The 27,359-nt window shown below is 41.0% G+C and overlaps 1 long non-coding RNA gene across 3 annotated transcripts in view; it reads right to left on the bottom strand.

The window, feature by feature from the left end:
* LOC117084249 overlaps positions 1–25,157 on the bottom strand; it is a 184,624-nt gene extending 159,467 nt beyond the window's left edge. For 2 of the 3 annotated variants that reach the window (XR_004437368.1, XR_004437369.1), the window contains exon 1: positions 24,985–25,157. This is a non-coding gene — a long non-coding RNA (uncharacterized LOC117084249). Of the gene's footprint in view, positions 1–24,623; positions 24,666–24,984 lie in introns of those variants that run through there. The other variant, XR_004437370.1, reaches the window with a different exon arrangement.
* Between the last annotated feature and the right edge of the window lie 2,202 nt (positions 25,158–27,359).

The raw sequence follows: 27,359 nt of genomic DNA, 5'->3' as shown, positions 1-27,359 counted from the left end.
CACAGGTGTGAGCCACCACATCCAGCCCTCTTTTCTTTATAAATTACCCAGTCTCGGGTATGTCTTTATAGCAGCATGAAAACAGACTAATACCACTGCCTCATAACAAAAGATTCAGTTTATCAAGCAGATAAAACAACTCTATACCTGTATGCTTCTAACAACATTCCCTCATAACACAAAACATTGCCTGAAAAACATGAAAAATTGACAAACCTATCAGTAGAATTAAAAAAAGAAAATACTCCTCTCTAAGTAATTTAAAAATCAAGCTGATCAAAACAAAAAAGAAAGAACCATAGGAGGTTTGAGGAGAATAATGAACAAGCTTGATCTCTTGGACATGTAAAGCATATCAAACATGAGGCCAGGCACAGTGGCTCATGCCTGTAATCCTAGCACGTTAGAAGGCTGAGCTGGGTGGATCCCTTGAGCCCAGGAGTTCGAGACAAGCCTGGGCAACATAGCAAAACTCTGTATCTACAAAAAATATTTTTTTATCTTTTTATTTATTTATTTATTTATTTATTTATTTATTTATTCATTTATTTATTTATTTATTCTTTGAGATGGAGTTTCACTCTTGTTACCCAAGGTAGAGTGCAATGGTGCGATCTCGGCTCACTACAACCTCCACCTCACAGGTTCAAGTGATGCTCCTGCCTCAGCCACCCAAGTAGCTGGGATTACACCCAAGTAGCCACTATGCCCAGCTAATTTTTGTATTTTTAGTAGAGACGGGGTTTCACCATGTTGTCCAGCCTGGTCTCAAACTCCTGACCTCAAGTGATCCACCTACCTCAGCCTCCCAAAGTGCTGGGATTACAGGTATGAGCCACCACACCTGGCCTACAAAAAACATTTTTTAACAATTAGCCAGGCATGGTGGTGCACACCTGTAGTTCCAGCTACTCAGGAGGCTGAGTTAGGAGGCTCACTTGAGCCCAGGAGGTTGAGGCTGCAGTGAGCTATGATCATGCCACCACACCCCAACCTCGGTGATAGACTAAGACCCTGTCTCAAAAAAAAAAAAAAGAGGAACATCAAACGTGATAAACAGAAAATGAGCATTCTTTTCAAGCACACATGGAATATTCATGAAAATAGATCAGAGGCTGGACCACAAAGCTATTCTCCAATGTCAAAGGATTTGGCGACATACAATCCTCATTTTGTGACCAAGGTATCATGAAGTCAGAAACCAATAGGAAGAAAGATAACTAGAAAAAAAAAAGTTTTAAATCTTTTTAAATGTTCTTCTAAACTATACATGGGAAAATATATGAGATGCTACTAGAGTGTACTTAGAGGAAATTTTATATATTTTAACACTTATTTTCAAAACCAAGGCTAAACGTTATGGAGTGACACACCCACCTGAAAGGGTTAGACTCTTTACCCTCCACATTCCACCCAAACTCTCCACTGGCTTCCTGTCTCACTTGGAGTAGATACCAGTTCTATGTGGTCCTATGAAACTGTGATGCTCAAGTTGGTTCTCGCGACCTCTTCTACCCACATTTCTCCTGTCCAGCCTCACTGACCTTGTTGTTGTTCCCCTCTCCCAGGAGACAGATAGCCTCACCATCTCTCCCTCACCTCTGTCAGTTCATTCTCAGTGAGACCCTGCAAACTTCCTCTCCTCTACCTTGCTTTATTTTTCTCTGTAGCACAGGTCACCATGTAAAACAAAACTCTGCTAACATGTAAGCTTCATAAGCACAGAAATTTTTTTGTTTTGTTTTGCTAACTACTGTGTCTTTGACATCTGGATCTGAAACCTGACACATAGAATGTAATGAGTAACTACTTGTTAAATGAATGAATAAGGAACAAAAATTGAAAGTATGTAGGAATTGCAGAATAAACTCCCAAAATAAAGTAAATGACATATTAAAGACAAGAGCTGAACTTATAAGGGAAAAAAGAGTAAAAATCAAGAGAATTAGCAAAGTTAGATAAAAATAGTTATTAGAAAAGATGCTAAAACAGGCCAGGCATGGTGGCCCTCACCTGTAATCCCAGCACTTGGGGAGGCTGAGGCGGGTGGATCACTTGAAGCCAGGAGTTTGAAACCAACCTGGCCAATGTGACGAAACCCCGTCTCTGCTAAAAATACAAAAATTAGCTGGGCATGGTGGCATGTGCCTGTAATCCCAGCTACTCAGGAGGCTGAGGCATGAGAATTGCTTGAACCCGGGAGGCAGACATTGCAGTGAGCTGAGATCACGCCACTGCATTCCAGCCTGGGTGACAGAGTGAGACTCTGTCTCAAAAAAAAAAAAGAAAAAAGAAAAAGAAAATATACTAAAATAGACAAATGTCTGTCAAGCCTAGACAAGAAAAAGGAAGCCCCAGAAAATAATGTCAGGAATGGAACAGAATACATAACTACAGATGCTTCCAAGATTTAACAGAGAAGAGGATATTACAAACAATTTTATGCCAATAAATATTAAAATTGAGGTGAAATATACATTTCTAAAATAAAATAAAACTAACCAAGACTAACCCAACAAGAACTAGAAACTCTAGATATTTCCCTATAAACCTGTATTTTAAAAAAGAAACTAAGCAAAACTTTCTGTGAAGAAAAGATCAGGCCCAAAAAAATTATTTGACAAATTCTATTATATTTCAAGAAACAGATCATCTAAATCTTCCACAAACTCTTCCACAAAGAAGAAGAGGGAATTCTTCACAACCCATTTTTGGAGACTGGCATACTATGAGACAGCAACCTGATAGGCACAGTAAAAGATAGAAAAACTGTTACCAAAATTGGCTGGAGGTGGTGGTGCACGCCTATAATCCCAGCACTTTGGGAGACTGAGGCAGGGAGATCGCTTGAGCCCAGGAGTTCAAGACCAGGCTGAGCAACATGGTGAAATCCCATATCTACAAAAAATACAAAACTTAGCGGGATGTGGTAGCATATGCCTATAGTCTCAGTTACTTGGGAGGCTGAGGAGGGAGGATCACTTGAGCCCAAGAGGTCAAGGCTGCAGTCAGCCCACCACTGTTGCACTCCAGCCTGGGTAACAGAGTGAGACACTGTCTCAAAAAAAAAAAAAACAGTTACTAAAATAGATGCCAAAATTCTACATGAAATATGAATAATTCAAATCCAGCAATGTGAAAGCAAGATAATTTACAATGACCAAATTGGATGTATCCCAGGGTACATAGTTGATTTAATATTAGAAAATAAAATAATATAATTTACCATATTAAAATCTAAAAGAAAAGCTACATGGTTGTCTCATAGATGTATTAAATGTATACAAAAGCATGCAATAAGATTCAACTTTCTTCCACATCTATAGATAAACGACTGAAATTAATGAGTTTGTAATAGTAAATATATAATAGCTAAAGTCAATGTAATACCAAATGTATATGACCTTTATCTTTTCTGGAACAGGTTGAATCATAGACCAATGGAACATAAGGGAGACTAGAAATAGACTCATGCAAGTCAGTGGAGAAAGGATGGATTATTTTCATAAATGTTGCTAGAAATAAATTTGAATGGAAAAAATGAAACTGGATCACCACGCCATGCACAAAAGTTAATTATGGCTCAATTGAAGACTTAAAGGATAACGGCAAAGCTATAAAACATACAGAATACAATACAGAAAGATCAATATATGACTCTGGAATGGAAAGATTTCTTAAATAAAATGCAAAAACTGTTAATTATATAGAAAAAATGATACATTTGACCACATTAAAATTAGGAATTTCTGTGCATGGGATTTGTTTGTGTTTTCTTTGAACGCCCTATAGCACTAAGGACAGTGCCTGCACACACTAGAAATGTCTCTACTACGTTCCAAGGCTGGCTTCTCCAGCATGCCAGATTCCATTTTCTCAGTTTCTCTCTTCAACTCTTACCTTCTTTCGGTTCTGTTTCCAGTGGCTTTTGTTCACCCTGAAGACATTATCCCTTCATTATAAGACAATCTTCCCTTGACCTTGGGCCCCTAAGTTGCTAGTTTGTTTCTCTTGAAAAAGTGGTTTAGGGTCACTGTCTCCAAGTTCATTTCTCAACCCCCTGCAGCCTGGTGTGGACAAAAGTTAATAATAAAAGGAACTCCTCTTTGCCCAAAACCCAGATTAATAAAACAAAACAATCATACTTTTATGTATACCATCCTAATTCAATTCCCCTCCTCTCTGCTTTCCTCCCTCCCTCCACTCCCTAATTAGAGTCTACCATGCAGAATTTTATATTATTTATGTCTCTGCTTTTCCTCATAACTGTTACCATCTATGTATTTCTAAGCAATGTTATTTCATTTTGTTTTTTATATTTACATCAATATATATCACTGTCTTGTTTACCTTTCTAATTTAAAGGGGCTCAATGTTATGTTTTTGAGATTTATCATACTAATGCATATATTAGTTTATTCATTTGCTGCATAATATTCCATTTAAAATATTAATACAAATTCTAAGGATAGAAAGCTAGGCTCTGTTTACTGGAGAAAGCAGACAAGGTCATCAATGACGAAAGAATAGGAAACAAAGCAATAAAGTTGTAAAAGACAAAGAAAGACTGAGGAACTGTTCAAGATCAAAGGAGACTAGAGAGGAGCAATACAGAGACCATACAGTTAAAAATAGTTGGCTTTCCAATAGACAAGAAGTCATCCAGAGATAAAATCAATAAGGAAACATCAAACTTAAATTATATTTAATGCCAAATTGACCTAACAGTTATATACAGAACCTTTCATCCAATAGCAGCAGAATGCACATTCTTCTCAAGTATACATAGAACGTTCTCTAGGCTAGATCATAGGCTAGGCCACAAAACAAGCCCAAACAAATGTATGAGGGCTGAAATCATATCAAGCATCTTTTCCAACCACAATGGTATAGAACTAGAAATCAATAACAGGAGGAATTTTGGAAAATTTACATATACATGGAAATTAAAAAACATGCTCTCAAATAACCAATGGGTCAAAGAAGAAATTAAAAGGAAAAGTTTTTAGAATATCTTAAGACAAAAATAGACACACAACATACCAAAACTTATGAGATACAGCAAAAGCTGTTCTAAGAAGGTAGTTTATAGTAATAAACACCTACGTAAAAAAAGAAGAAAGATCTCAAATAAACAACCTAACATGACACCTCAAGGAACCAGAAAAAGAAGAAAAAATTAAGCCCAAAGTTAGTAGAAGGAAGGAAATAATAAAGATCAAAGCCGAAATAAAAGAAATTGAGACTAGAAAAACTACAGAAAAGATCAGTGAAGCTAAGAATTGGCTTTTTGAAAAAAATAAACAAGTTGACAAAACTTTAGCCAGACTAGGAATAAAGGGGAGACGACTCAAAATCAGAACACTACAATTGATACTGCAGAAATTTGATAAGAGATTACTATGAACAATTTTACACCTCAAATTGAATAACCTAGAAGAAATGCATAAATTCCTAGACACGTATACTCTACCAAGACTGAATCATAAAGAACTAAAAAATCTGAACAGACCAATAGTGAGTAAGGAGATTGAATCAGTAATAAAAAGCAATCCATCAAAAAAATAATCCCCGGACCCGATGGCTTCACTTCTGAATTCTACGAAACATTTGAAGTAGAACTAATACGAATCCCTCTCAAACTCTTCCCAAAAAAAAATTGTAGAGGAGAGAATACTTCTAAATTCATTTTACAAGGCAAGCATTACCCTTATACCAAAACCAAAAGAAAAGGACACCACAAGAAAAGAAAAGTACAGGCCAGGCCGGGCGCGGTGGCTCAAGCCTGTAATCCCAGCACTTTGGGAGGCCGAGACGGGCGGATCACGAGGTCAGGAGATCGAGACCATCCTGGCTAACACGGTGAAACCCCGTCTCTACTAAAAAAATACAAAAACTAGCCGGGTGCAGTGGCGGGCGCCTGTAGTCCCAGCTACATGGGAGGCTGAGGCAGGAGAATGGCGTGAACTCGGGAGGCGGAGCTTGCAGTGAGTGGAGATCGCGCCACTGCACTCCAGCCTGGGCGACAGAGCGAGACTCCGTCTCAAAAAAAAAAAAAAAAAGAAAGAAAGAAAAGTACAGGCCAATATCTTTGGTGAACATAGATGCAAAATTTTCAACAAAATACTAACAAACTGAACTCAACAGCATTTTAAAGGGATAATTCACCATGATCAAGTGGGATTTATCCCAGGGGTGCAAGGAGGGTTCAACATATGTAAATCTCTAAAGGTGATATACCACATTAACAGAGTAGAGGACAAAAACCATATGATCATCTCAACAGATGCAGAAAAAGCATTTGACTGAGTTCAGTATCTTTTCATGATCAAAAGCTCTCAATAAATTAGGTATAAATGTATCTCAATACAATAAAGGCCGTATATGACAAGCCCATAGCTATTATACTCAGTGGTGAAAAGTTGACAGCTTTTCCTCTAAGATCAGGAACAAGATGAGCATGCCCACTCTCATTTCTAATCAACATAGTACTGGAAGTCCTAATCAGAGAAATTAGACAAGAGAAAAAATTCAAGGAATCCAATCTGGGAGGAAAAAAAAGGTAAATTATCCCTGTTTTCAGATGAGATATTATATACAAAATCCATTAAAGACTCCATTAAAAAACTATTAGAATTAATAAATTCAGCAAAGTTGGAGAATACAAAATCAACATACAAAAAAAAAGGAGTTTTATACACTATATACACTAACAACAAGCTATCTAAAAAAGAAGTCAATGAAACAATCCCATTTATAATAATTACCAAAGAAAATCGATCCAGTTGATCCTTGAACAAAACAGATTTCAACCATGCAAGTCCACTTATATGTAGATTTTCTTCTGCCTCTGCCACCTTTGAGACAGCAAGTCTAACCTCTCCTCCTCCTCATCCTCCTCCTCAGCCTACTCAATAAGAAGATGACGAGGATGAAGACGTTTGATGCTCTACTTCCACTTAATGAATAGTAAATATATGTTCTCTTTCTTACGATTTTCTTTTTTTTTATTTTATTTTTATTTTTATTATACTTCAAGTTCTAGGGTACATGTGCATAACGTGCAGGTTTGTTACATATGTACACTTGTGCCATGTTGGTGTGCTGCACCCATCAACTCGTCAGCACCCATCAATTCATCATTTATATCATGTATAACTCCCCAATGCAATCCCTCCCCCCTCCCCCCCATAATAGGCCCCAGTGTGTGATGTTCCCCTTCTCGAGTCCAAGTGATCTCATTGTTCAGTTCCCACCTATGAGTGAGAACATGCGGTTCTTACGATTTTCTTAACATTTTCTTTTCTCTAGCCTCCTTTATTGTAAGAATACAGTAAATAATACTGAATATATGCTGTTTATGTTATCAGTAAAGCCTCTGGTGAACAGTAGGCTATTAGTAGTTAAGTATTGGGGGATTCAAATATTATACAGGGATTTTCAACTGTACAGAGGGTCAGCACCCCAACCCCCATGTTGTTCAAGAGTCAACTGTACTTAAGAATAAATTTAACCAAGGAGGTGAAAGATCTATACACTGAAAACTATAAAATGTTTATGAAATAAATTGAGGAAGACACAAGTAAATAGAAAGATGTCCCATGTTAACTATGTTACACCATGGAAAAAAAGAAGAAAGCTATCTCATGCTAATAGATTGGAAGAATTAATATTGTTAAAATGGCCATACTACTCAATGTGATCTTAAAACTTAATGCAATCCCTATCAAAATTCCAACGGTATTTTTCACAGAAATAGGAAAAAACAATCCTAAAAATGTATATGGAACAAAAAAAGAGCCAGAATAACCAAAGAAATTATCAGCACAAAGAACAAAGCCAGAAGCATCACAATGCTTGGCTTTGAAATATATTACAAAGCTATAGTAATCAAACCAACATGATACTGGCATAAAAACAGACACATAGACCAATGGAACAGAATAAAGTGCCCAGAAAAAAGTCCATGCCTTTATGATCAAGTGATTTTCAGGAGAGATGCCAAGAACATGCAATGAAGAAAGGATAGTCTCTTCAATGAATGGTGCTGGGGAAACTGAATATCCACATGCAGAAGAATAAAGCTAGACTCCTGCTTCTCACCACATACAAAATCAATTCAAAATGGATTAAAGCAGTCATGCTCAGAGGCAGGTGGGAGAAGATTGACCAGGATGAGCCTCATTCCTGGGAGACAACCCTGTCCTTCCCATGGCTGTCCTACCTCCTCTTACCTAGACACCTGCAGGCAGATCTTCATCCATAAACACAACTGCACACCTAAGACTCCTGCACCCAGGCTGACTCCACTTGTCCATAAGAAGCAGTTCACAGACTGTTTTTACGGATGATATTAGATGGGATGTTGGAGATTACATTAGAATGAAAGGTAGTCATCTGATTTAATTCAACAATTATTCATTCTATCCCAAATGTGTACCTAGATTCTGATCCTTACAGCATGTGCTCTCTTTAGAGATACAGCATTCAAACATAAAAAAAAAAAAGTAGGGAAATAGAGTAAAAGGATAATCACAACAACATCTGCCATATATGTAGTATTGAATATGCCAGACACCATATGAGGAACTTGACTACCATTGACTCTAATTCGTAAAACAAGCCTTCAATGTAGGCACCATGATCCCCATGTTGCAAATGAGTAAATCAAGGCTCAGGCAAATTAAGTATTACCTCCTAGGATCACACAGCTAGTAAAAGTCAGAACCAGCATTTGAATCCAAGTTTGTTAATTTCAAAGTCCATGTGTGCCGCTGTACTTTGGAGCTCAAAGTAAAGCACTGAAAAATATCATTACAGGCTGGAAATGTTTCGAGTAGTAAAGAATGGCTGAGTTCAGTGCTGCCCAAGATTCCTGGAGAAATTTTCAAAGGGCCAAGAGGTACTTTCTCATCTCTGGATGCTGTCTAGTTTGTTAAAAGTTCATTAAACCCAATAATCCTACTGTAAATGCTACTGGAGAGTCTAGCATAATGAATTCTTAGGCCAAAATTAAGATACTGGGTCCAAACCAGTCTTGCATTAAGGAGCATTAATACTAATGCCTCCACCAATAAAAAGGCTTTGCTCTAAGGACAAAATACTTTTCAAATGTTTTCCATCAATCCCCACAGGTATCTTATTCAATCGTAAAAATGTGCTTCAGACAAGTTTAAAACAACAAAAATCAGCTTCATAAGTATCAACTGTCTAAACAACACTCAGTTTTCAGTTTCTTGATAACATATCATCCAATATGTGCTTTACCTTCTAGAAAATAAAACTCAACAGAACAATTACTATAAAAATAACACTAAAAATCCTAACCAAACAAAAATGAACATACTCAGGGCTCAAAATGTGTTTTTGCTATCCTTTGACTAACTCCAGTTGAAATCAATTTCCTTTCCCCTCTTTTGTTGCTTTATTTTATTAATTATCCTGTCTTCTAATCTACTGATTTTCTTCTGAATATAATTCACCAACTTTTTAGAACACCATTCTGACTTGAAATAACAAGCCAGAAATATAGAACTGTCTGTGGCAGCTTAATTCAGATGGATAAAATAGTGCAGTAACAAAACATAGGCCAGTGGTTTCTTCTCAGAAGCACAGTACCTGGGACACAACAGGCACTAGTGAATAACAGTAAGATTAACTGGGAAAGCCATTACTATTGACAGGTGTTTTACTAATTTGGTTTCTGGCAGAAATGCACTTGAGTCTTCGAAGGCGGGGCAGCAAGGGAGGTTGGGAGTTGTTTTGTACGCTGGAATTGAGAAACAAAAAAGAGATATGACCCAACTACACTGCTCCTGGAAACAGAAGCCCATGGGAAGACCGTACCGAGAGCAGATCACCCAAAAATGTTGGGAAAATTGGAAAAGGGGGGTCTTTTCCCCATATTCTGATATTTTAGTAGATTCTTGCTTTGACTAAAGTGGTGAACCTAAAGCACTTAGGTTTTGACACGATACAAGAATGGTAACAGCACAGTACCTGGTCATGGTAAGCAAGTAGGAACTGAAGGAACTTCAGGGAGAGAGCCTTGCATCTCTCAGACTCAGCAGGAAACTGAGAGCACCTCAGATGGAAAGACTGAGGGAGGCTTAATAAAGGCACTATTTATAAGGAGTCACGTGGGTTTAATGGAAATCAAGAAAGTCTGCGTACCCTGGATTAGCAGGAGTCATTTACTCTTAGAACCCATAAACAGGCAAGGGAAGAGAGTAGTTATCAGAATCCAGAGAAGGGTGGGAAACACCTGTTGACTGCACTCCCTGTGACCCTGTAAATCCCACTGATGCTTCCCATTGGCTGCAAAGGCCTTAGAGGTCAGCCTACAAGGCAGAGCAGGGAGGAGAAGAATGGAGCATTGCTTCAGAAAGGCAGAGTCTAATCATGGCTGCTTTTCACAGAAACTGGAGGAAAGGGACTCAAAGCCATTTAATTTGTCAAATAAGTTTTACCTCATGTTAAAACATGAATCAACAGGAGACACCAGTTACCTCCGTTTTCCAGGTAATGAAACTGAGTCTCAGAGAGGATAAATCACTTAGTAAAGATTAATAAAAAATAAAAATAAGTTAACAAAAACGAGATTCAAACTCCAGTCTGCCTGACGACAGAGTCCACACTTTTAGCCACTCTACCACACTGCCTCTAACAGTTATACTTTAACAGTCGAATTCTCCAACTGTAACAGGACTTGGACACAACCCATTCGCATCTCACTGCTCAAAATATTGTTTTCTAAAACTATGGCATATGGACATTTTTCATGTAAAACCCTCTATGAGAGAATTATAAACCCTTATATGAGGACAAGCAGTACGGAAAGTGGTTTATGTTTGGAAATAGTCAACCCAAAATAAGAAATAAACTAACGTTTGAAAGGGTAGAGTTGCTTGTCTCAGTCTGGGCAAAGCTTCAGTTTCCAGAAATCTATGAAGATTAAAATGAGGCCTCAGAAGAATCCAACACTGCTGATTGTGTGAAAGCTTAGAAAGCAAGGCTGATTAGGCAAAATTCCATTCCACAGACTTTATATTCAGTCAGCAATGGGCAAAAGGGAGGGTTCCTTTCTTTCCTTAGCAACCTTTTTTGAAAAGGAATGCATTCTGTACCTACTTGACACCAAGGAGAAAGCCTCATCCAGAAAGCATAATTACTTTCTTTGTTTCAGCAGATTAACAACAGTTTATTCTGTTCTCAGATTTTTTCCTATTCTCATAATCCAGCAAAAACTAATTAATATCTTATTCTTTTATTCTTTTTTTTTTTTTTTTTTTTTTGAGACGGAGTCTCGCTCTGTCACCCAGGCTGGAGTGCTGTGGCCGGATCTCAGCTCACTGCAAGCTCCGCCTCCCGGGTTCACGCCATTCTCCTGCCTTAGCTTCCCGAGTAGCTGGGACTAGAGGCGCCCGCCACCTCGCCCGGCTAGCTTTTTTTTTGTATTTTTTAGTAGAGACGGGGTTTCACCATGTTAGCCAGGATGGTCTCGATCTCCTGACCTCGTGATCCACCCGTCTCGGCCTCCCAAAGTGCTGGGATTACAGGCTTGAGCCACCGCGCCCGGCCTCTTTTATTCTTTTTTACACTCACGGTAGGTATCTCTATGCATTTATACATGTCCATATACATACACTTCACGGTAGATTTGATTCAGTTGAGAGGAGTCCGTTGAATTCTTTGTCAGACTGTGGTGCCTGGCCTGGCAGGCTGCTAAACACCTTTCTTTTTCTTTTCTTTTTTAAAGAGATGGGACCTTGCTATGTTGCCGAGGCTGGGCTCGAACTTTTGGGCTCAAGTAATCCTCCTGCCTCAGCTTCCCAGAGTGCTGAGATTACAGACATGAGCCACCATGCCCGTCCACTAAACAGCTTTCTATTCTAATACCTCTTTAGATTCTGCAGTAGGTATGATCCTAGGCATTAGAATAGAAAGCTGAATCAAATGTGAAGAATGGAATAATCTCTTCTCTACCATCTTGGTGTAGACAGATGAGAAGCCAAGTGCAGCTAATTTTTAAACACTGTATACATTAAATATGTACATTTTTATGTCATTCATACCTCAATAGTGGTTTTTAAAAAGAAGAAAAAGGAACAATGTGAAACCAAAAGTTAAGACCTGAAAACCAAAGTTGCTTGTTTGCATAAATTAAATTTCAAAGTTCCCTTCTTAAAAAAAAAAATTACCTGCAGCATCTAAGAGATTCTGTGGCATCATCGAACAGGTTTTCAAAGCCTATAGAAACAGTCCAGGTTCTAGTCCAGGCCTTTCCAGTTAGTCCTAGCTATGTGCCATGGGCAAATGTCATCTCTCTGGAGCCTCACTTTATCCAACTGTAAAATGGGATCAGTGTCCAGCTCACAGGGTGATTGTGAGAGTTACACGAGGATGAGTCTCCTGCCTTTTTTAACCAAGTCAAAGGCTTTACAAATAAAGCTCATTTTCCTCCAAGCTCAACGTTGCCTAAGTCAAGTTCTATGAACACTGCTGAAAGTTTACTTGAAAAGTGTCTACAAACACCCATGGGGAAAACTGAGATATCAGCACTAAAATACAAATGTTCACTGTAATTGAAGGTGGGAACAAGGTTAGTCTCTTTGTTCTGTGGGCTTCTGGAACATAGCCAGCATTTACCATGTCATATTTGTCTCTCGAGTTTCCGTTTAGATTGCCTGTCCCTGGAGGTCCCTTCTACTTTCACATTCTCAACACACAGCATAGGAACTGGCACATCCACAGTGCTCAACAAGTATTTATTGAATGGGTGGACAGATGGATGGACAAATGAATTATTGCCTTCTTGTCTCTATCACAGGGCTGTTTTGAGGATTAAATGAGAAAACATAAATGGAAGTCCTGTGCAAATTATAAAGTGTTTTAAAAGAGCCCAGTGAACTATCTTGGTTTTCTCTGTTCATAGGAAGACAATGGCAAGTGTTTTTCAAGACAGGAGAAGAGATGGCTGGTAGTCTGATCTTAAGGTAAAGATGTAAAATTTAAAATGTAACTGTAGAGCTTATTACTGCCCAAATGTATATTCCTAGCCATGGTCCTAAATAATTGACAAAAGTCATGTTTATATCATAAGCTTCTGCTTTAAAGGGCAAGCCAGCATAATTATAAATAGATAGATCAATAGGTAAAAAGATAAATATATTTTTAATTCCCCTTGTACTTTTTATCAACTTATTGTCCCTCAGATACAAATTCACTCTCCACTCTGTGAAAATTAATCTGGGCCCTTTAAATATTTTTCCTTTGACTGTTGTTAGGATGCTAAGCTTTTGTTTTGTTTTGTTTTGTTTTGTTTTTTGAGACAGAGTCTCGCTGTGTCGCCCAGGCTGGAGTGCAGTGGCGTGACCTTGGCTCACTGCAAGCTCGGCTTCCCGGGTTCACACCATTCTCCTGCCTCAGCCTCCGGAGTAGCTGGGACTACAGGCACCCATCACCACGCCCGGCTAATTTCGTTTTGTATTTTTAGTAGAGACGGGGTTTCACCCTGTTAGCCAGGATGGTCTCGATCTCCTGACCTCGTGATCTGCCTGCCTTGGCCTCCCAAAGTGCTGGGATTACAGGCTTGAGCCACCTCGCCTGGCCAGGATGCTAAGTTTTATTCACAGAGAGCACTGGAGAGATTGCAGGAGGAAAGGGTTTGCCTTGTTAAACAAAGTTTATAGCTGGACGCCATGGCTCATGCCTGTAATCCTAGCATTTTGTGAGACTAAAGTGAGCAGATGACTTGGGCTCATGAGTTCAAGACCAGACTGGGCCAGGTGTGGTGGCTCTTGCCTGTAATCCCAGCACTTTGGGAGGCCAAGGTGGGCGGATCACGAGGTCAGGAGATTGAGACCATCCTGGTTAACACAGTGAAACCCCATCTCTACTAAAAATACAAAAAAAATTAGCTGGGCATGGTGGCATGTGCCCAGCTACTCAGGAGGCTCAGGTGGGAGAATGGCTTGAGCCTAGGAGGCAGAGGTTGCAGTGAGCCAAGTTCCCATCACTATACTCCAACCTGGGTGATAGAGCCAGACCTTGTCTCAAAAAAAAAAAAAAAAAAAAAAAAAAAAAATCAAAGGAAACCATTGTTTTGGACTGAGCTCCCACACTAGGAACTCCTGCACTGGCCCAAAAGACCAGACCAAACCGTAATGGAGTCACTGTGCTAGGTGCCACACGATCAAATCAAACTTAAAAGCAGATCTTTTTTTGTTTTTGTTTTTTAAAAAAAAGCAGACCATTCACAGATTCACAGCATTCAATCTAAAGAGGCCTGGTCAATGTGAGCTGGCATAAGAAAGTCTCCTTTGTTTCAACTCTGTAAAGAAAATAACTTTGAAATGACCAGTTGGCTTTTTCTTCCTTGTCTCTGCTTTTTTCAGCTTTTTCTACCCATAAATCCCTCCCATTTTGCTCAGCTTAGCAGAGCCCCTTTCTGTTTTGTAGGTGGGATACTGCCCAGTTCATGAATCAGTAATAAAAGCCAATTTGATCTTTAAGCTCAATTTGTTGATATTTTGTTCTTTGACAGCTTCCTTGCTCTGTTATGCTCTCTTGGAAGGATCTAGCATCTGGCTTTTGCAGTAGGAGCAGCTTTTCCAACATCTAAATCTTGCAGCACACACAGTTCCCCAGCACCTAGTTCCTACAATGAATGACAACCTGCAACACCCAGCATCCACCTTAGGTGGTCTTGTAGCATCGTACCCCTGGTGACATACCTTCCCATGACCAGCTTTCCCTGGCACACTAGAGGGTGATTTCCAGCAAGTTCCACCAGTGAGGCCTCACAGCAGCCTCTCTACCATTCAGCGAGCCATGATCACGCCCTTTCCAACAAGGTTGGAGCTCAACCCTGGGAGGAATAGGCTCTTCTTTGGGCACATGATCTCAGCCCTAAGGGTGATGACTGCTCTGCTTCTCATACATGCTTTTTGGGTTTTTCTTTGTTGTGTTGTTGTTGTTGTTGTTGTTGTTGAGATAAGGTCTGGCTCTATTGCCAAGGCTGGAGTGCAGTGGGGCAATGTCAACTCACTGCAACCTGGGCTCAAACCATCCTCTCACCTCAGCTCCCAAGTAGCTGGAACTATAGGCATACACCATCATGCCCAGCTAATTTTTGTACTTTTTGTAGAGATGGGTTTTAACATGTTGCCCAGGCTGGTCTTGAACCTGAGCTCAAACAATCCACCCACCTCAGCCTCCCAAAGTGCTGGGATTACAGGCGTGAGCCACCACCCCCAGCCACATCTGTTCTTCTTATATAACTTAGAGATCTAGTTACTTCTTATTAGCAGTCACTTGTTACATAATCCCCTGTTATATTTAATAATCCTTTATATTAAACTTTCCTTTTTCAAATTGTCATATGCTTTCTCTCTCTTGATTAGATCTAAACCAATTCATCTCTCAATAATGTAATAAGTCTTAGTATATCGTTATCTAAAATAATTCACTATATGGGATAACTCACTTCTCTTGGTCATGTTGCTATATTCATGCATTTGTTTACTTATTTATCCATTCATTCAACAAATGTTTATTGAACACCTACTGTGTACTAGCTGGAGCTACAAAGTATTGCCCTCAAGGAGCGTACAATCCAAAGCAAGATAAAGACAAGTGTTAGAACAAGTATAACCAGTTTATTGAATAGTGTGACCCACATAGCATACAAAGATGAAACGGTTTCATTTTTATCCAAACACTCTCTGATGACCCTATCTTACATTGCTTCTTCTCATAACAATATCTTGGGCAGATCCTGTAGCTTTCTGGTCATTTTCAGCTATTAAAATTCCTTTTTTTTTTTTTTTTTTTTTTTTTTTGAGATGGAGTTTCGCTCTTGTTGCCCAGGCTGGAGTGCAATGGCATGATCACAGCTCATTGCAACCTCCACCTCCCAGGTTCAAGTGATTCTCCTGCCTCATCCTCTGGAGCAGCTGGAATTATAGGCGTGCACCACCACGTCCAGCTAATTTTTGTATTATTAGTAAAGATGGGGTTTCACCATGTTGGTCAGGCTGGTCTTGAACTCCTGACCTCAGGTGATCCACCCATCTCAGCCTCCCAAAGTGCTGGGATTACAGGCGTGAGACACCATGCCCAGTGTAAAATTCCATTTTTAAATTCAGACACAAATGTTCTCTCTTCTCCCAGGTCAGGCTGGACCCAGGAGTGGCAGAGTAGAGGGTGGTATGGTCTGCTTCTGGAGCACCTTGTTTCTCTCCCTTTTGTGTGCTGGGGCGGAGAGGATGAAGAAAGAAATATATCTCATATAACTGATGCTTGACCCCTCATGGAACACAGTGAGTACATCTTCTAAGAGGCCCTGGGGGGCTTTCCACACTGCAGCGTTGCTGACATGGAAGATCCTGCCCCAGCTCAACCTCTTTCAGATGCTCTCTTAGCTCTTGCCTTGGCAGGGTCTCCACAGCAGCTTCTTGCTTCAGTCCCTTTGCCTGGAAAGCAATCCTCTCTCCTTGGGTATCCACAAGCTGCTTTGAGCTCACACAGTCATCTCTTGCCAGTTGTCTGCCCTGCTCTGGTAAGCCCAGGGCTCAATAACAAATCCTAATCCATTGTCTTCGCAATATTTCATCTGAGAAGTGGGATCCAGCCCCTCATTCTTGCAGATGCTTCAAATCCTTGAATTAGATTCTATGGAGTTGTAGCTTCACTTGGCTTGGAGAGAAAGGAGAGCAACCACGAGGAAGGATGAGAAAAGCCACAGCCCTCCCCACCAGGCAGACAACCTGTGATTCTAAAAATGAGCCCCGTCTGTCCTCCCCAGACTTTATTTAAAACTTGAAACAGTTCTTGGTAGTAGCATTTCCAAGCAAGCTATCCCTCAGTAAGCCCTGGAGTGGCTATTAGGCCCAATTGTTAGCAGCCTTCCTAGTGTAAGGAGACAGTGAGAGACTTAGCATTACTTTCAACCCACATTGGGTCCTCTTGATAGTTTTAGACAGAAAGACCCTCTCAGCTTCCTGTTACACAAGTAAGCAACCTATTAAAATACGTGATTATGCACACATATGTTTACTGCGGTCCTATTTATAATAGCAAAGACTTGGAACCAACCCAAATGCCCATTGATGATAGACTGGATAAAGAAAATTTAACACATATACACCATGAAATACTATGCAGCCATAAAAAAGAATGAGTTCATGTCCTTTGCAGGGACATGGATGAAGCTGGAAACCATCATCCTCTGCAAACTAACACAGGAACAGAAAACCAAACACCGCACGTTCTCACTAATAAGTGGGGGATGAGCAATGAGAACACATGGACATAGGGAGGGGAACATCACACACCAGGGCCTGTCGGGAGGTGGGAGGCCAGGGGAGGGAGAGCATTAGGAGAAATACCTAATGTAGATGACGGGTTGATGGGTGCAGCAAACCACCATGGCGCATGTATACTTATGTAACAAACCTGCACATTCTGCACATGTATCCCAGAACTTAAAGTATGATAATAAAAAATAAATAAATAAAATATGTGATTAGCACCACAATAGTGATAGTCTATAGGTACCTAACCAAAGTTGGAGAGGGTTTCCTCAGAGTGAGCGATATCTACATTGAATCCTAAAAGACAAATAGGCTTTTCCAAGCACAGAGTCGGGGAGAAGGTACTAGAGACAGAGAAGAGCTCATGTGGAAGTCTGGAGGAGAAAGTGGTGCTTTTTTCCAAGAATTGCAGGCTATTTCTACAACAAATATTTACCAGTACCTACAATGTGCCAGGCACGTTATGGTTCTAGGTGCTGGAGGTACAACAGAGAACAAAACGCCACAAAAATCCTGCCCCTCACAATGCTTATTACGCCAGTGGAAGGTAGGAGGCAAGCCAAGGTACAGAGAGAGATGAGGCTGCAGAGAAAAGAGGGCCAGGTAAGAAAGGGCCTTGAAACCCAACCAGAAAATTCTGGCTTATCCTGAGGGCAGGGGGATATCACAGATGGATTTTAAGCAGAAGAGAGGGATGAGAGGTTTACATCATGTCAGCATATTTTCCTTTCTGTTTTTCCATAAAAATCCTCCCCATTCATTTTTCAAGGCAAGCATACTACTCTTTCTATACCTGACAAAGGTAGCATACAAATGGAAGGTACAGAAGAACCTCAATTATGAACACAGGCACAGGCCAGCACAGTGGCTCATGCCTGTAATCCCAGCACTTTGGGAGACTGAGGCAGGAGGATAGCTTGAGGCCAGGAGTTTGAGACCAACCTAGGCAACATAGCAAGACTCCATCTCTAAAAAGTAATAATAATAATAATAATAATACACAGGCACAAAAATCCTAATAACATTAGTTTGTCATACATCTAGAAAACAATAAAGAGAGACTCTTACACATATGTAAAAATATACTTCAGGTGGATAAAAGATTTAAACATAAAACTATAAAAAATACTAGAAGAAAATATAGAAGCCTATTTTATAATCCTGGAGGGAAGAAATCTTTTTAAAATACCACACAATGTATTTACAGATTTGACTACAAGTCAAAGCATTAAGCATCTAAAAGGCAAAAGTGACTGTAAACAAAATTTCACATCACCAAGCAGGAAAACATATACAACACATGTGACGTCAAAGGGGCCCTACATATAAAGCTGTTACAAATCAACATGAAAAAGATTAACGTCCACGTTCCAGTGAAGTAAAAGGAAAGGATATCACCAAACATTTCTTAGTAAAAGACATTCAAATAGATGGTATTAAGCATATAAAAAAGATGTTTCACCTTTAACAATGGAACATAAGATTGAATTGCCTTTTTTAGTAATCATCAACAGGCTTGTATCACATGCTTTAAAGCCTGTAATAAACCAAATGCTCAAGATCTGTTTTTATAAATTGCTACCAGACTGGGTTTTCTGCATTTTATGCCAGTGTAATTGTTCTTTGAAAACTAAATTCCAGGCCCTACATTTATTTCTATTGCACTCAAATTTCAAAACGATCTTAACAGGTCTGAATTCTGGGCTGAAATGAACAATTATTTCCCACCTGTCATGCCAGCTTTCAATTCCAGGTCATATTTTTATTCCAAGTCATTTTTCCTAAAGGTGAGCATCTCAGGAACAAAGACAGAAAGCAAATGCAATCAGATCAAAGAAGGAAGACCCAACAATTTATGCATGGGAAAGGGGCTTCTGTAAAGACGGGAGTGGCCCCAGGAGAGGTCAAAGCTTAGAGGTGGCAAAAAAAAAAAAAAAACGGTAAGCAGAGTGAAATGGGGTGGGACTGAAGCAATGGATGAAATGCCTGTGAGGAGAGCAGGTAAGGGCAAACAGGTGGTTCACCCCACACCACCCGAGCCAAACAGAGGGATGCAGAGGGGTGGATGCTTGGGTGAAATGGACCACATAGTACCTGAGGCAGCTGGAGAGACCCAGAAGTAGCATAGGACCTCACCATCAGATAACTGGGTGGTACTAGCATCCCATGCATCACATCTTACCTCTCCCCAGTAGACACATCATGACATAAACAAATGCAGCCTTCACAGATGGGCTAATAGGAAATTTCAAATATCCAGATCAGTGCTGAAGCAGTCACATTCCAATATTTGCAGAAATCTAACATCAGGAAACAAAGATACTAAACTCAAGAAACAGAACAAACACCCAAGGAAACAAAGTTAATGGAACAAACACAGAGAAACATTAAAAGAAGCACTGAGAAAAGAACCAGGCTGGGCGCGGTGGCTCACGTCCGTAATCCTAGTACTTTGGGAGGCAGAGGCAGGTGGATCACGAGGTCAAGAGTTCAAGACCAGCCTCACCAAGATGGTGAAACCCCCGTCTCTACTAAAAATAGAAAAATTAGCCAGGCATGGTGGTGGGCACCCGTAATCCCAGCTACTCAGGAGGCTGAGGCAGAGAATTGCTTGAATGCAGGAGGCAGAGATTGCAGTGAGCCAAGATTACACCACTGCACTCCAGCCTGGGCAACAGAGAGAGACTCTGTATCAAGAAAAGAAAGAAAGAAAGAAAGAAAGAAAGAAAGAAGAAAGAAAGAAAGAAAGAGAGAGAGAGAGAGAGAGGAGAGAGAGAGAGAGGAGAGAGAGAGGGAGGGAGGGAGGGGAGGGAGGGGAGGGAGGGAGGAAAGGGGGGAGAGAGAGAGAGAAAGAAAGAAGAGAGAAAGAGAGAGAAAGGAAGAAAGGAAGGAAGGAAGGAAGGAAGGAGAGAGAGAGAGAGAGAGAGGGAGAGAAAGAAAGAAAGAAAGAAAGAAAGAAAGAAAGAAAGAAAGAAAGCAAGCCAGCCAGCCAGACATGGTGCCTCACAGTTGTAATCCCAGCATTTTGGGAAGCTGAGGTGGGAGGATAGCTTGAGCTCAGGAGTTTGAGATAAGCCTGAGCCATATAGTGAGATTCCAACTCAACAGAATATCAAAAAATTAGCCAGGCATGATGGTGTACGCCGGTAGTCCCAGCTACTTGGGAGCCTGAGGTGGGAGGATTGCTTGAGCCTGGGAGTTCAAGGCTGCAGTGAGCCATGAATGCACCACTGCACTCCAGCCTGGGCAACAGAGTGAGACCCAGTCTCAAAAAAAAAAAAAAAAAAGAAAGAAAGAAAAGAAAAGAAAAATACCAATTAGAGACTGTGGAGGGAGAATGAAATAAAATAAATAGCACAATGGATACAGCTGGGGAGCAATTAATAAGCCAAGAAATTCTTTCCCAATAAATTCTTTCAGAATGCACTGCAAAAGAGCAAAGGAATTAACAATACAGAAGAAAAGTCACAGTGTCATTTCTGCCACATTCTGTTGGCAAGAAATGAGTGACAGGCCTAGTCCAGATTCAAAGGGAGGGAAACACACAAGACTGGAAGGTGTGATTCATCAGGACCGTCATGTGACAGACTCCACACACACTACCCTCTGTCCCCTCCCATCACCCTGTATGTGCCTCTATTACCACCTATCCGGTGGTGCTATGATTTGTTTACTTGGCAGTCTCTCCACTAGACTATGAGTCTCATGAGGGTAAGACCTATCTCACTCATCTTCCAAATGAACGGCGACTGGCTCAGTGCTTAGCACAAAACAGGTGTTCACTAAAAGTTTGTGAAATTAAATTACTCCCATTGCAGTCATTCAGAGTACATAGAGTCAGGGAGCCTGGCTCTAAAGTTAGTTCTGGACCATCTGGGCCACATCTCCTAAAAAATTAAATAAAGTAAATTATTTTTCATGTAACGGTAACCCCCAGGAGAACTGAAGTACCAAGACGTTAGCAAAAAAGGGGACAAAGAGACCATAATCAATTCAACAAAAGCCTTTTATATGCCTCACTCAGAAGCTATAAAGTACATAAAGCATAATAACATAAACATCATACTTGAACTAAAGCTATAAATAGATAATTTTGCAGCCAGTGTGTGTTCAAACATACATGGCACAATTACAGAAACTATGTATCATGCTGCCAAGACCTCAAAACTTCAAAAAGAAAAAATCATACAGGTCATAGTGTAGCACAATTTAAAATTCACACAACAACAAAAAATGGTATCTCCCACCAAAGTATCTATTTACATAAAGATGTGAAACCCTCTTTGAAACCTAAATAGAATGCTAACCACAAAAGAAATACCAAAGTAATCAAAAGTCTTTCCCCTGAAATTGCATCAGGTCCATTTGATTGTACACGTGAGTTTTGCCAAGCCTTCGATGTTATACTTTCTGTGTTACATAAGCAAGCCCAGATCACAGATAAAAGTAAAAAGAGTTTTAATAATATTATGAGGTTAGCATGATACCAATATTAAAACTATTAAAAGAATATACTTTTATGATTAGAGCAATGGTAGCCAATTCAATAAGAAAGAAAAAAGAGAGAATCTTTATAGGTAATATAGTTAGTTGTATAACAAGAAAAACAAGAAAATCAACTGACAAAAAGTTGCAATGAGGTGACTAAATATAAGATCAATATATATAAACCCACAGCTCTACCATAAACCAATAATAACCAATTGGGGGAAAAAATAAGTACCTCATTTACAATAACAACAATAACTACTTAATCATTATAAATCATCAAGAAATATACAATACCTATATTAAGAAACTTAGGAAAAATTTAGTGTGCTTACTGCATAAAAGCAGTCCTCAACATATCGCCCTAAAGCAATTTACAAATTCAAACAAATCCCAATTAAAATCCCCAAAGATTTTCATAGAATAGGACAGACTGATTCTAACATTTATCTGAACATGAAAATGCCCAAGAATAGAACATTTTGCTTTTAGTAATTAAAACAATGTGGCATTACAGCAGAAATAAACAAATAGATAAATGATACAAAAAGATAAAAATTCTAAACATACCCATATGTGTAATAAGGATTTAGTATATAAACTTTTTAATGTGGTATGTTGAATCATTGGAAAAAAGATGAAGAATGAAATCAGTAATTTTGACAACAATTGACTATCGATTTGAAAGAAAATAATTAGATTTCCTACCATTCACAAAAATAAATTCCAGGTGCATTAAATATTGAAAGTTGAAAACAAAATGTGAAAAAGTTAGAAGAAAATCTAGAATATGTTTATAAGCCCGAAGTCCTTTTCATTTTCTTTTTTCAGAAGGTGAGCTGTTACACATTCCATAGCAGTTTCCAATTCCATTGCCACCATCCCACTTTAAGTCCCTTTAAAATGAGATTTTTTAGATAAATGATAAAATCTGGGCTGGATGTGGTGGCTTGCACCTATAACCCCAGCATTTAGGAAGCTGAGGCAGGAGGCTTGCTTGAGCCCCAGGAGTTTGAGACCAGACTGGGCAACATAACAAGACCCTGCCTCTAAAAAAAATAATAAAACAAAATTTGGACAGTAAAATATTAATAAATTTGACAACATCAGAATTTAAAATTTCTATACCACAAAAACACCATAATTGAGTTTAAAAAGAGACAGATTACAGAATTTGTTTGTAATGTTTATAACAAAAGATTAATATCTAGAATATATTAAGTACTTCTACAGATAAATAAAACAAATCCCACCGGGCACGGTGGCTCATGCCTGTAATCCCAGCACTTTGGGAGGCCGAGGCGGGCGGATCATGAGGTCAAGAGATCAAGACCACCCTGGCCAACATGGTGAAACCCCGTCTCTACTAAAAATACAAAAATTAGCTGGGCGTGGTGGCGCACACCTGTAGTCCCAGCTACTCGGAAGGTTGAGGCAGGAGAATCACTTGAACCAGGGAGTCGGAGGTTGCAGTGAGCCAAAATGGCGCCACTGCACCCCAGCCTGGTGGCAGAGTGAGACTCCATCCCAAATAAATAGATAAATAAATAGAATGGATCCAATACAAAATAACAAATGAAAAATTCAAAGAAGTAGAAAAACGAATTAACAATAAACATAAGAAAATGCATTCAATTTCACTAGTGGTCAGTAAAATGGAAATTAAATAACAATGAGAAACCAGTTGAGGCTCATTTGATTAGCAAAATGTATAAAGTTTTATGATATCAAATGTTGGCAAGGATGGGCAAGAACTCTCATCACTCTAGTGAGAGTATAGACTTTTGGGAAGGGCAATTTGCAAAATGTTTAGAAATGTGAGATGTGTTTAGCTTTTGATCCAGGATTTCCATTAATTGTCTCTACTAGAGAAGCGCTGACACATGCACAAAAAGGCAGTGATGGTGGCAGCGGCCCATCTGGAGTGGCCACTGCGAGAACACCAGCTGCAGCAGGGGACGCGCGGCGGGACTGTGCGCGCTGTAGAGCCAGTGGGGGCCAGGATCAGGTGATCCCAGTGGGAGCCCTCTGCCCTACCAAGTTGGCAGGGTGAGAGCCCGCACTCCCAGAAGCAGTTGCAGCTGCCCCACTGTGGCTCTGGACCCAGCATCCCTGTGCTCTCTGGGGCCGGGAAGCCCCCTATCGCCACAGGCTCAGAAGTGGCTACTCCCACTCCCTGGCCTCTCCCCGTTCCTACAGCCCACTCCACAGCTGAGCAAAGTTGTGGACATGTCCCCATAGCCAAGCCTGGGTGCTGTCACAACCCAACCAGGTGTGCATGGGCTTGGGGCAACGCTGACACACCAGCCCCCCACTGCCTCAGCCCCCTCTGGAAACTGCTTCTGAGGCTGAAACTTCGGGTGCTTACAAGCATGGGAGGGAGGCCAGGAGGCTGAGGGCAGCTCGGCTCAGGCCTGCTGGTACCCGTTGATGTGGACAGCCTGGGAGCTGCGGATGGTGTGTTGATGGCAACAGAAGGCAGACAGGTTCCTAGGTGGGAAGGGATGGGTCCCCAGTGACACCCCACCTTCAAGCCAGGGAAAGCCTGAAGTTTGGGGACCAGTTCCAAGTGAAGTCCACCACCTGGAATGAGAACTTCCATGATGCCTTTTGGCCAATCAAGTGGTGCTTTTCACAGCCCTCCCATGGACCCCTCAGCACACACTTCCTCCATTCTGAACCCATAAAATCCCTGGACCCAGGCTGACTCAGATACTCCTTGGGACGACCTGCCCGCACCTAGGAGCTACCCACTTCAGGTCTCCTCTCTGTCCTGAGAGCTGTTTGGTCACCCAACAAGCACTTCTCTGCCTTGCTCACCCTCCAGTTGTCTGCATAACCTCATTCTTCTGGACACAAAACAAGAACTCAGGACCCGCCAAACAGAAGGAGGGAAAGGAGCCGTAGCACACGCCTGGCTGGCTCTCTGAGCTCTCAGACTGCAGGACTGAAGAGTGGTAACTCTTCCGAGGGCCCAGACCTCGAGATTCCCCGATGCAGTGCTGTAACACTATAACCCTCCGGCTCTCTGCTGGCACCAGGCAATCACCCCACGCAATAGGAAGCAGTGGTGAGGCCGGGCCATCCCAGGAGCCAGAGTGAAGCGGCGGGACCGAAAAAGCTGTAACACAAACAGGCTGAAACATGCCCCCACCAAACATCCCCACCCAACCCCACTCACCATGCTGTGGGCAACGAGGAGAGAAGAACTGCAGCCCTTCTGGGAGCCCAGACAGACCTCAGGGCTCCCGGAGCCAGGGCTGTGACATGCTATAACACCTTCTTTGGGGGCTCTGTGATTCCTGGCATCTCTGAGCTTTCAGGCACCACAATGTTCCACTTGTCCAGACACTGGTGCTGGCAGCAAAAGCCGCTTGCGGTACCTCTGGTTCAGCCACAGCTTCGCACAGAGCCAGTGCCTGTGCCAGCGCCTGGAGCTGCCTGCCCCACCGCAGCCGCTGGCATGCCTAACTGTGCTCAGTAGCAGGACCCTGCGCTCACTTGCTCACACACCCCACGCTGCTCCACGCCTGGCTCACCCTTGGCAGGCGTGGGATCCAGGATGGTATCGCCAAGCAGTCTGCAGGGCCAGGTGAGTGGAACAAGACCAGCAGGTGCGAGCAAAACTCAAGCAGAGGCGCCGCCAGCCACAGAGGTTTCCGGCTGGTGAAGCAACACTCAAAGGATCCTGTGACAGCAGGAGAAAAGGTAATTATCTAAGCACTGTTTGTGATAGAGAAAACACTAGAAATTTCCCTATTGCCTCCTGTAATGGAACCAATAGGGGAAATAGTTAAATAAATAAATATACAAATTTGAATTAAGAGAATAAAGCGATTTGCAGAACATATACAAAGTGTGCTACCATATTTGTAAAAACAAAACTGAATCTTCCTCTCTGTCCATATATTACGCAAATGTATTTTAAAAGAGCCTTAAAAGAGACACACTAAACTGGTAACAGTAATGACTCTGGGGAGATGATCAAGAGTAACTTCAGATTTATCTACTTGAATACATTACAATGAGAATATAGTTTTGCAGTGCGTGTGTAATTTAAAAAAACTTTTTAAGAAAATAAATAAGTAAAAATATTTTAGGAACAAGGGTAGAGCTCTGTAATACACTCCAGAAACAGTCCTATAGTTTGGCCCATAAACATTTTTCATATGATGATACCTAGTTTGAACCAGACATGTCAACATCCTCTTACTCTTTATGCTTTATTCAGGAAGATTCTGGAAGACAGAGGATCTGGGTGAGCACCATTATGTACCAGCGGCTACTCTGGGAACTTTTCATAAATTATTGACATAACCCTCACAACAGCTCTAAGAGATGGGCATTATTTTTTATATTTTATAAATAGTGAAATGAAATCCAGAGCCAGGCATTGTGGTGCACACCTGTTGCCACAGCTACCCGGGAGCCTGAGGTGGGAGGATCACTCAAGGCCAGGAGTTCTCACTTATGGTACACTATAATGGGCCTGTGAATAGCCACTGCTCTTTAGCAAAACTGCATCTCTTTTAAAAAGAAAAAGAAAAAAGAACATGAAATCCAGAAAAGTGAAGTAACTTGTCTAAACTCACAGTTTTCAAGTGGCCCATTGAAGATTACTCAAATCCAGTTAAGTCCAAAGCCTATCCCACTTCTCCTGTAATAGTCTACTTCCTCCTCCACCCCTGAGAATGAGTACCCTTAGTTAAGTTGCCCCAGCCCAATGCATTTCATCTGGGTGGAGAGATATCCAGCCACATGGACACAGTGATGTATCTTCCAGATCCCCCTTCAAGGAAGGACTTTTTGGCCAACTGCTGGAAGTGCCTCCAGCTGTCAGACCCTGTGGGGATTGCCTTGGCTACAGAAATAGGAAGTTATACAGAAAACTAAGCCTGGACTGTTGTCACAGGGTTTATCTCCCTGAGGAACAGAGTCTGGATGGAGTTCAGTGGACAGGATGTACTTTAGAGAGCACCCTTGGAATCCACACCTATGAAAGAGAGAGAGGAAGGGATCAGGCAGGAGGGAACCCAAGCCTCTGATGTAGGTCCAGCAGCCTCAGTTAAACCCATGGTGAGCTCTGGAGCCAAATGGTCCATCTGAATTATGCCAGGTAAAGAGAACATGGCCAGGCCTTTATATCCCTCCTCCATCAGTAACTAGATGTGGACCACCAGGAAAGGATACAACCTTTATCTGAGACAGTCCATGAAGGAATGACAGCTGAAGGCTGTCTGCCAACAGAAAATGGAGCAGCAGGTCCTTCCTTGAAGGGGAATTTGGGAGGCACATCACCGTGTACAGCACCTACTGAACAACAAGAGTATTGACTGAAAGTCTACATCAGGGACAGTTAGATCTCAGGCTCATACCCTCCCTGACCCCTGCAGGGAAAGAATGTTCTAACCTCTGGGAAAATATACGAGGGAAGCTCCAGACTCTGCAAATTCAGGTATAGTGGAGAGTTGGGTGTGAGGTCCTGGATTCAAAGCAGTGGATTGAGAGAAAGTCAGCCTCCTGAATGATAAGAATCCCTTCTAACTTCATTTCCCA

The sequence above is a fragment of the Trachypithecus francoisi genome, unplaced genomic scaffold (assembly GCF_009764315.1).
Source record: "Trachypithecus francoisi isolate TF-2019V2 unplaced genomic scaffold, Tfra_2.0 Lachesis_group0, whole genome shotgun sequence".
Classification (NCBI taxonomy): domain Eukaryota; kingdom Metazoa; phylum Chordata; class Mammalia; order Primates; family Cercopithecidae; genus Trachypithecus; species Trachypithecus francoisi.
Note: the sequence above shows the minus strand (reverse complement) of the source record. Positions and strands in the feature narration are given on the sequence as shown.